Source organism: Lagenorhynchus albirostris, chromosome X (genome assembly GCF_949774975.1).
Source record: "Lagenorhynchus albirostris chromosome X, mLagAlb1.1, whole genome shotgun sequence".
In the NCBI taxonomy this organism is placed as follows: Eukaryota; Metazoa; Chordata; class Mammalia; order Artiodactyla; family Delphinidae; genus Lagenorhynchus; species Lagenorhynchus albirostris.
The window spans coordinates 97,583,113-97,593,378 of record NC_083116.1 but is presented as its reverse complement, the minus strand read 5'-3'; the positions used below and the strand labels follow the sequence as shown (position 1 = coordinate 97,593,378).

Sequence of the window (10,266 nt, the reverse complement as noted above, 5' to 3'; positions counted from 1 at the left end):
TTTATACATGTTCTTAGATAAAGTCCAAACTTCTTAACCTGGCTCATGGGGCCTTGTATGACCTTCCTACCCCCTCTGTTCCTCTATTCTCATTCCCACCATCCTCTATTGGTCCACAATAGGGACTCTAGATTTTTCCTCCACCACACTCTCCACGCTACCATGTACCCCGTGTGCAGATAGCCATATGCCCTGCTGACTGTGAGCTTTATGAGGACTGGAACTGTGTTTTCCTCACTTTGTCTCCAGTGTCTGGCACGGTTGATGTTCGGTAAACATTAGATGAATGAATAAATCAGTGGTTTCTTCCTCAGATTTGCTACCAGATACAAGAGAAGAGGTGAACTCAGGGGCACAGTTAAAAGCCTTTAGGGGGCTGATGGCCCAGGAATCTTCATAGTAGAGGTTAAGTGTTGTTCTCTAACAACAACACTTAAAAGTGGAGGGAGACCACAATGAGATACCATGTCACATCCACTAGGATGGCTCTAATAAAAAACACAGATAATAGCAAAAGTTGTCAAGGGTGTGGAGAAATTGGGACCCTCATACATTGTTGGTATGTAGTCATTTTGGAGAGTAGTTTGAAAATTCCTCAAAAATTTAAACACAGAGTTACCATATGACCCAGTCATTCCACTCCTAGGTATATACTCAAGAGACATAAAAACACATGTTCACACAAAAACCTGCACACAAACACTCATAGCACCGTTATTCATAAGAGCCAAAAATAGAAACAACCCAAATATTCGTCAAATGCTGAATGGGCAAACAAAGTGTGGTATATCCATACGCTGGAGTATTATTCAGCAGCAAAAAGGAATGCTACAATGTGGATGACCTGCAAAAACATTATGCTAAGTGATAGAAACCAGTCACAAAAGGCTACATATTATATGATTCCATTTATATGAAATGTCCAAAATAGTCAAGTGTGGAGAGACGGAAAGAATAGTGATTGCCAGATGCTGAAGAGAGGGGGTCATGGGCAGTGACTGCTAGTGGGTACGGGGCTTCTTCTTGAGTGATAAAAACATTCTAAAATTAGATAGTGATGGTAGTTACACAAATGTAAATAGATGATGATATATGTAAAGATATGTAAATTATATCTCAATGAATCTGTTAAAAAAGTTGGGGTGGGGAGTGCTCAGATTGGTCCCAGAAAAAAGAGTTGGCCCCACATTCAGAACACGCTACCATACCTACAGTGTTATCCTCTGACAACAATGTGCAGCACTGGAACGACTTGTCTAACAATAAAAGTCACACTGTATTCATTTATATCCCCACACAGCTTGGAACACAGTGAATTATACTGAAAAGGTTTTGATTTATTGATCTGATAAGAGAAATTCCTAATTTTCTTTTTTTTTTTTTTTAGGGGTTTCTCTAACAACTCATTCTTTTTTTTTTTTTTAACATAGTTACTGGAGTATAATTGCTTTACAATGTTGTGTTAGTTTCTGCTGTACAACAAAGTGAATCAGCTATATGTATACATATCTCATTTTCTTTATTTTCCATCAAAAATATTCAATACTTTGAGTATCCAGCACAATTTCATGTACCCCATAACTCAGTCTATTCTTATGGATGAAAATGATGAATTCCCTCAAAATGCTAAAATTGTTTTGTTGAAAAACAAAGCAAAGCATGGTCTAAATTTATTTAGGACAACCATTGAAAGAGGCTTGCATTGTTTACTGATCTGCATCTGCTTCATACACAAAGAGCTTTTATACCAAGGCCAACTATTATTGTTTTCTTTCTTTATCATGGAACCTTTCCTGAATTCATGGCTCTGAGCAAACACAGTTTAGTGCATAAATGTAGATCAGCAACTCCCTTTATTTTTGTTGATCTTGTATGATACTGAAATTCCCATTAACTCTTTCTCCCATCCGTGATATTACAGACTAATTCCTATCACTTCTCTAAAGCAAATAAGAAATGGCTTGTGATCAAAAACATTTTATAGAAATTACACAACCAATTCAGAAAAAAGAACAATATTGCCATATACGGATGGAAGCATGAAAACATTCATATTTGGGGGGGGGTTAAAGGTTTAATATACAATAGAAAAGAAAAGATATAGCAATGTCAGTTTAATTCTGCTTCTGAATCTGAAAAATGATACTAGGATAGAAGAAATTAGAATTAGAAATTAGAAGTTGTTCAGTTGGTTTTCATTACACGTGGCCTTAGTGGACTTATAAAACCAAACTACAGCCCACAGCCAGACAGTGGTTTATCAATGGCTCTGGATCACTTGGTCATTTTCCAACTTGATCTCCAGCCCCAGGAGACAGGGGCTGTCTTCTCAAGAAGTCTTTCCTCTCTCAATCAAAATTATCTTTTCTGGAATTCTACCATTAAAAATTAGTATCTTTAAGTCTTTAAGGGTTTTCCTACTTAGTAGAGCCCCCTATTAAACTAAAAATTGCCCTATCGTGGCCTCAGTTGGCAGTCTGTGCCAAGAGAATTGGAGCTCAGAAAATATACAAGACCCAGTTGATTTTGCATTAGACAGGGCTTCTTCTCAGACTCCCAAGCTATCCTGACAGCCCTTAGATATGCAGCCCTTTTCCAGTCCCACCCACAATGGTGAGAGGGAGTTATTTCTGAGGACCCATTTTGCTGGAATTTCCTCAGTTAGACGGGTGATAGACGTGACCTGAGTGCTCTGTGGTTTGTATAAAGTGAAGATAAAGAATCTAACCTCCACTTGGGTGACTGTGTCCACCACAGAAGCCAAGGAAATGATTAAGAGTGGCATATCTGTAAGTTTGAGTAGCAATTTATTAAACAATAATTGGTATTTTAAAGATCATTTTAAAGGTAATTAAAAGCCATATATTCAGGCCTTTCATAAACCTCTTCATCTCATGCCAAATGAAGAGAACTTAAACAAAAACAGTTTATAAGCCTTAGGATTTTATGATTCTTCTCTAGTCTCTCTTCCTGTAGTTCTCTCACTCAGCTTCAATCTATCCCCTCTCTCCATGCTTTATGCATATTTTCTTTCTTCTGGAGGCTGCCCTGGTTATAACTCTTTTATTACTTTCTTCTCCAACTATCCTTCTAGCTTTTCCTCCCTCTTCCTCTTTTTTCTTTCTTCTGCTCATTCTACCTTTGCCTTAAATAACATAGTATGAAGCATATGTGTTTAGAAATAGTTGTTTTTTATTAACTTTTGTTAACTTTTTTTTAATTAACTTTTTTTTTTTCCTTAACTTTTGTTTTAGATATTGTATCTTTTAGTTCTAGAATTTTTATTTGGTTTTTTTCCATAGATTCTATGCTAAGATTTTCTATTTATTTATTGCAAGTATATTTTCCTTTAAGTCACTGAGCATAGTTATAATGGCGAGTTTAAACTTCCTGTTTGCTAATTCTAATATCTGGGTTGCCTTGAGGTTAGTCTTCTTTGATTGTCTTTCTTCTTGAAAATGGGTGACGTGTTTTTTGTTTGTTTGTTTGTTTTTGTTTTTGTGGTACGCGGGCCTCTCACTGTTGTGGCCTCTCCCGTTGAGGAGCACAGGCTCCGGACGCGCAGGCTCAGTGGCCACGGCTCACGGGCCCAGCCGCTCCGCGGCATGTGGGATCTTCCCGGACCGGGGCACGAACCCGTGTCCCCTGCATCGGCAGGCGGACTCTCAACCACTGCGCCACCAGGGAAGCCCTGGGTGATGTTTTTAATTCTTCACAACTCAAGTAATTTTGCATTATATCCTGGACATTCTGAATGTTATGGGGACTCTGATTTCTGTTATATTCCTCCAAAGATTGTTTCTCTTTTTAAGCAGGCAATTAAATTGGTTGGACTTAAACTGCAAACTCTATCTCTTAGGTAGTATCTCAAATCTCAATATAATTATTTTGTCCTTAGCTGGGATACTTTGTGTCTTCCCTGTGTCCGTGGTTCAGGGGTCAGCTGGAGGTTTGGGCAAAGGATACACATAGAATTTAGACTTTCTATTCTCTGGATAACTTCATTCTAGGATTTTTCTCTCACACTCTAGCGACTGTGGGTATGAGTTGCCCTGAACATTTCAGGCTAGAAAAACTGGATTTTCTTTCTTTCTTTCTTTCTTTCTTTTTTTGGCTGTGCTGCAACACACAGCTTACAGGATTTTAGTTCCCTGACCAGGGATCGAACCTGGGTCATGGCAGTGAAAGCGCCAAGTCCTAACCACTGGACTACCAGGGAATTCCCAAAATGGATTTTCTATGGGAGTTTTAACAGCCCTCTGCAGTGCTGACTACAGCCTAATCTCAGGCTAAGAGCTATAAACAGCAGAAGCTCATTCCATGTTTTCCCTGCTTCCCAAGGTTGATTTCCCCAGTGGAATTTTCTTATTTTTGCTCACTCTCCAGAGCCTTCAGGTAGCTGGGGTTTCTTTGTGTGTTTTTTTTCCCCAGAGTTTATAGCTGTTATCTATGGGAAAGTTAGTCCAGTAGGAGCTTACTCAACCATACTGGGAGCAGAGACACCTTTTCTTGATTTTTGAAATGATATGAGTTCAGCCTTTCCTGTGTCTTTCTCTAAAAGAATGCTAATTTACATTGTAGTTCAGAGCCCTTGATTGATTTTTGGGGGTCAATGACCTTCAATAATGAGACAGTTCTATAGCCCGATCTAGGGAAGGGTGTTACATCAAGCTTCATTTCAATTTATTCAACAAAATTTATTGTCCTCCTGTTATGAGGAAAACCTTGGGTTGCTTGCTGTGGTTGTCTAGGGACCATCCTTGAATTTTTGTGGGAGGAAGGAAAACCTGACTACCAGAATGATTATATGCTTAGGAGGAAAGAAAGATCTCCTTATCTTTGAGAAATACTGATTCTGTATCAGGTAATCATTTTACAAATGCTCTCTTGTTTAACCCTCATAACTCTGCCAGGTGGATATTATTGTCCACTTTTTATAGATGAGAGAAGTGAGGCTCAAAGCCTGCACAGCTGGTAATTTTCATAGGCTTTTGATAAAAAAAATGAGTCAATGCTAAAAAAAATTAGGTTGCTCATCATACTGTGTTCTCAAAAATAATATTAATAATGATAGTAAAAATAACAGCATCCAAGTGCTACTTTTGCTCTTAGCAAAAAGGAATTGTGACTCAGTACGGCCCCTGATTTTTGACTGACAAGGTTCCATAAATGCTAAGTATAGTTTTCTATTAAGATTGAAACCTATGAGAAAAAAGCCATGGGCTGACCCATCTTCAAAGTGTCCATTTAAGATTATTTTTTGTCAGCCAGTTGGCTGACGGGCTGTGTTAGACAATGGATAGATATTGTATTCTGTCTGAAACCATAGAATTGGAGTAAAAAAAGAGCGATTCTGCATTTATTTGGCTTGTCTACTGCCCGGGAGCCCAAGCTGCAGAGAACATTTATTTCATTTTAACAAATGGGTGGCACCTCCCTGTTTCAGGCTGGAAGAAAACCTCTGTTCTGGCCTCAGTGTGATGAGGAACATTGGTGATGGAATATCCAGTGTGAGCCATTGTCCCCACACTGGGCAAAAATAAACATTCTGGGGAAATTCTAAGGGAATATGTTCAGTTAATGGTAGGTTTATCTAATACTGGATTTTTAGAAAATATTGACTGCTTCATGTTTTACAAAGGGAACTTGCGGACGACAGAAAGTGAGCTCCCTATTGAATTGAATAATGTCTCCGTTAAGAGATGAGAATACAAGAAGAGATGTGTAAAGCACAGTTGAAAGAAGGAAGTAATAAACCTGACTCAGACAACAGACAGCAGCCTCAGCCTGGGCAGTTGGAGATACTGGGAAAGCATTGGTTTTCAATTTCCAACCCACTTAGTCATGGAAGCACTGTGGCCTGTAGGGTCGCATTTCTCTGCCAAGTTCTGCAGCTCACTTTGCGGTTAGTCATTTGAGCTTGGGGAAGTCATTTCACCTCTCTGAGTGTCAGTTTCCCCACCTATAAAGCAAAGCAGCTGGATTATGTTATATTTTAGATCCCTTCCAGTTTTAACTTTTAAGTAACCAACAATCTTTCTCTACTTTCATACCCAGGTTTTTTGTTTGGTTTTGTTTTGTTTTGTTTTTGTTTTTTGTTTTGTGGTACGCGGGCCTCTCACTGCTGTGGCCTCTCCCATTGCGGAGCACAGGCTCCGGACGCGCAGGCTCAGCGGCCATGGCTCATGGGCCCAGCCGCTCCGTGGCATGTGGGATCTTCCCGGACCGGGGCACGAACCCGTGTCCCCTGCATCCTCTCAACCACTGCGCCACCAGGGAAGCCCTTATACCCAGGTTTTTTTCTCACTCTATCCAAGAGTCAAGAATTCTACATGTGGGAAAGCAAAATGGCATCAGAGTAGATGAATGAGTCAAAACTTTTGAATTAGAATGGAAGCAAAATAAAAGCAGGAAAAATCCATCTTTCTCACCTGAACTAGAAAATAGATGGCAGGTGATAAATGAATAGACTTTGGACTACTCTCTGACTGTAAACTTTCCTAAACTTTTATGTGAAACTAACAGTTCACTTTAAATATCTATGAGTTCTAACAGAGAAGAGCAGGCAGCTCAGATAATGAAGGTCAGAAACTAATGCCCAAATCCCACTGCTTTAGAATGTGCTCAAAGACAGCATCAAATACATGAAGAGGAACAAACATATTTGTCCCACCCATGACCCTGTCAGTAGCAGGCTTGTCCAGTGGTGGACATGGCTGGAATCCAAAGGTCAAATAGACCCAGAGGGAAGGACATACAATTTGGGGAGGTCCCAGTGTGACCTTGATGGAATAGATAGAATAAGCAGTTCAGGCTTAAAAGCCTGAGATCATGGATTGCTTTTGAACCATTATAGCTTTGAGATGCTTTGGTGGTAAAGGCACTGGTGGTACCATAGCAAAGAGGCAAGGTTGTTTGTTTCCTGAGGAAATGGTATTTCTCAGAGCATTCCTAGAAGCCAAACCTATCCTGTCTCAGTTTTTTGGTTTTCTAAGGGACAGACACATCCTCCCTCCAGCTGTATAGAGAGAGTGAATGAATCAAACACCACTGACTGAAAGAAACCAAACAGACATGAAAGAAGAAGGAAAAAGAGAGGGCAGCAAACCCTGGTAATAATATTACTGGTCAGATCTTGAGTTATTGGCAGAAGCATTCTCTTCAATATGCATGTCTTAGTTTTGCTTGTCCCAAAAGCAGACCTTGAGATGAAGACTTGGATGCAGATCCCACGAAGCTCAAATGAGGGAGTGGGAAAAGTGGGACAGGAAAAAGAGCCCAATGAAAGATACATTAAGGTGTGGGTTATCCTTGTGGGCAACTGGAGCTCAAATCCCTAGGAACTCTCTGAGAAACTGTGTAGAAACCTATGTCCGTTTCCTAAGGCTGCTGTAGTAAATAATCGCAAACTTTGTGGGTTAAAACAACGAGACTTATTCTCTCATAGTTCTGGAGACCACAAATCTGAAATCAAGGTATCAGCAGGATCGGTTCCTTCTTGAGTCTCTGAGGAAGAATCTGTTCCCTGAGTCCCTCCTAGCTCCTGGTGGTTTGCCAGCACTCCCTGGCTTGTAGATGCATCCCTCCAATTTCTGCCTCTGTCTTCACGTCACCTTCTCTGTCTTCTCATTTCTTCTTTTGTAAGGTACTTGTCATTAGATTTAAGACCCACACTAATCCAGGATGATTTCATCTCAAAATCCTTAACCATGTCTGCAAAGACCCTTTTTCCAACTAAGGACACACTCACAGGTTCCACTTGGACATCTCTTTTGGGGGGTGGCCACCATTCACCTTATTACAGGGTACCTTAGAATTATCCCACTGAGGAAGCTGGAATATGTAGTCCACTGATTCTAATCTCCTATTGGTTAGATATTGCCCCTATGGAAAAAAAAAAGAAAGAAACCAAAAAACGTTTAAGACTCTGTGCTTCCAATGCAGGGGGTGTGGGTTCGATCCCTGGTCAGGGAATGAAGGTCCCACATGCCGCGTGGTGTGGCCAAAAAAAAAAAAAGCGCCTATGAGGGCGTCAAATCTCCTGCCCTTCTGGGCTGTCTTTGCTTAGGGCTGAGCAGTCTCCTTTGATGCTACTGAAATTCCCAAGACAGAGAAGCAGAGAGAGGCAGGTGCTTGAGGTGGGAAGCAACAAGAACACATGGGAACTGACAAGCCCAGTTGCAGGGGACCTGAGAAGTGAACCAGGGGGATGTGAGGCATCAGTAGTGACCGCTACAAGGCCAAACAAAACAAAGACCCTGGATGAGGTGACTGCCAGGTCAGTTGGTGTGAATGGATGCAGACGACGTGGGAAGGCTGGGCAGGGCTGGAGAGAGCAGCACGAGACTAAGATCCCAGCACAGCAGCAGGACTTGTGCAGACTCAAGCATGCCATCCCTATGAGTCCCTGAGCAGTACTAGGCCCCCAGGAAGTGCTGGAATGTTTACTTGAGGAACTGCCCAGCTTCCCTGGAAAAGCCATCCAAAGGCTCAGGTGGTGTCCATTAGGTCCTGCAGCCTTGCCTTACTTCAAGAACTTTTTAGGTGGGTCTCAGCAAGGACTTCAGAAGTTGGCCAAATCCTTAGGGTTTGAGAAGGTGTTTCCTGAACATCTGTCACTGGTGAAGACCCCCCAACCATTTGAAGGCACAGAGACAGACTCCATCCCTGGAGGAGAACAGGGAATGGCAAAAGGCAGACAGGATGCTCAGGTCCAAACTGATAACTCTGGCTTTAGGATAGAGCTTTGTTCTGGGTGAAGGGAGAAGAAACAGGAAAATAACTAACCAAAAATAAGGGTGGGGCCCTGGGTAGGATTCGAATCCTGCTGGCTAATTCAAGTGCCTGGAAGAGGAAGGAAGAGTCAGCACGATGACCCAGAGGTTTCACAAGGTCTGGGGCTAATCTGGGCCCCAGGCCTGCCCTCTGCCATGTAGGCCACAGGCCCGAGTTAGGATCCTGGCACCTAGACAGGACAGCATTGGTGTCATCAGGCTAGGTGGCCAGGTCAGGGATTATTAGAAGGTTCCCCTCATTTTTTACCTACCTGAATTCTGTCTGAATCCCGAGCCCTTAAAGCGGATGGCATTTTCTCACCATCCTGCCGCACCGAACCTTCATGAATCCTTGGGGCTGGGGAAGGGATAAATATTTTCCTACTCCTTACTGCTACTTCTAGGTTATTTTGTCCCTCCCTCTTCTCTAAAGCACCCCGACTCTTGGAAGCAATCGTAGACAACATTCCCCATTGCTTCTCTGTGCTAGTTCAGGTCCTCTGAGAAGCTAACACCAAGACAAGATTAGATGTACGAGAGATTTATTGGAGGAACCAACTTGGAGGGAAAAAATGGAGAGAGAGCTGGAGGAGCCAGAGCATGCGGGTCTAACCCTGCAAAAGAGAGGAAGGTTGGGTAGGAAAAGCCTTCGATTTTATTGCATGCCTGAAAACGTTTTGGTGAAGCTGATGGGGAACTCTGGAGCCAAAGCTGCATCTCCCAGGAGTGTTTCTGCTTTCATACCCCTGCGGTGCTCACTTTCTGGCTGGGAGCAGCCAGTGAGGGGCGGGGCTTCAGCAGGGTGATGGATTTCAGAGCACAGCAGCTGGGGCCATAGGTCAGTGGCACTGGCCACCGTCAGAGGTCTGAGAGGGGCATTCTCACGGCCGCTGCAGTCTCCTCGTTGTAGTCACCTTCTTTCCTCTGACCAGACACACCCCACCTTCACCCCGCACTTTCACTGAAGACTTTACCACCAAGATCAGTGTCTTACTTTCCACCGCTACGACTTTAATTCTTGGTCATTTCAACATACACATGGGGAGTCCTTCCAACATTCTGGCCTCTCATTTCCTTGACACCCTCACTTCCTGTGGTCTTCACCACCTTCATCAATGAGCCGTTGCCAAGGTCTCATTACCAAGGATTGCTCCGTTCCCTAACGTTCGTTTCAAGCCTCCCACGTTCCTACCTCCTATCATCCCCTCTCACTCTCTCTTGCGTTGTGACTTCAACCAACCTTGGGCCCCCTTAGGTCCCCCAGTCCTGTTACTGTGCCAACTTTTCACCACCCATTATCCCCTTCATTTCCTCCATCTCCACCATTTTTGTTAGAGTCCACAGTATTCACCGTACATACCACTCCTTGTACACAGTGTCAACTCCTTGTACATTCTCTCAACTCCATCATTTTGCTTGCCTTTGCTAAGCCAGCTCAGCCTTGTTTAATTCCAGCTGCCATCTTCCAGCCGAGCTCCTAAAGAGCTGAAGG

General features: G+C 42.6%; 1 non-coding gene across 1 annotated transcript; it reads right to left on the bottom strand.

Annotated features, from left to right (window-relative positions):
* Positions 1–4,147: 4,147 nt before the first annotated feature.
* TRNAE-UUC (transfer RNA glutamic acid (anticodon UUC)) lies at positions 4,148–4,219 on the bottom strand. The gene has a single exon. It is a non-coding gene; the product is annotated as a tRNA-Glu (tRNA).
* Positions 4,220–10,266: the final 6,047 nt, after the last annotated feature.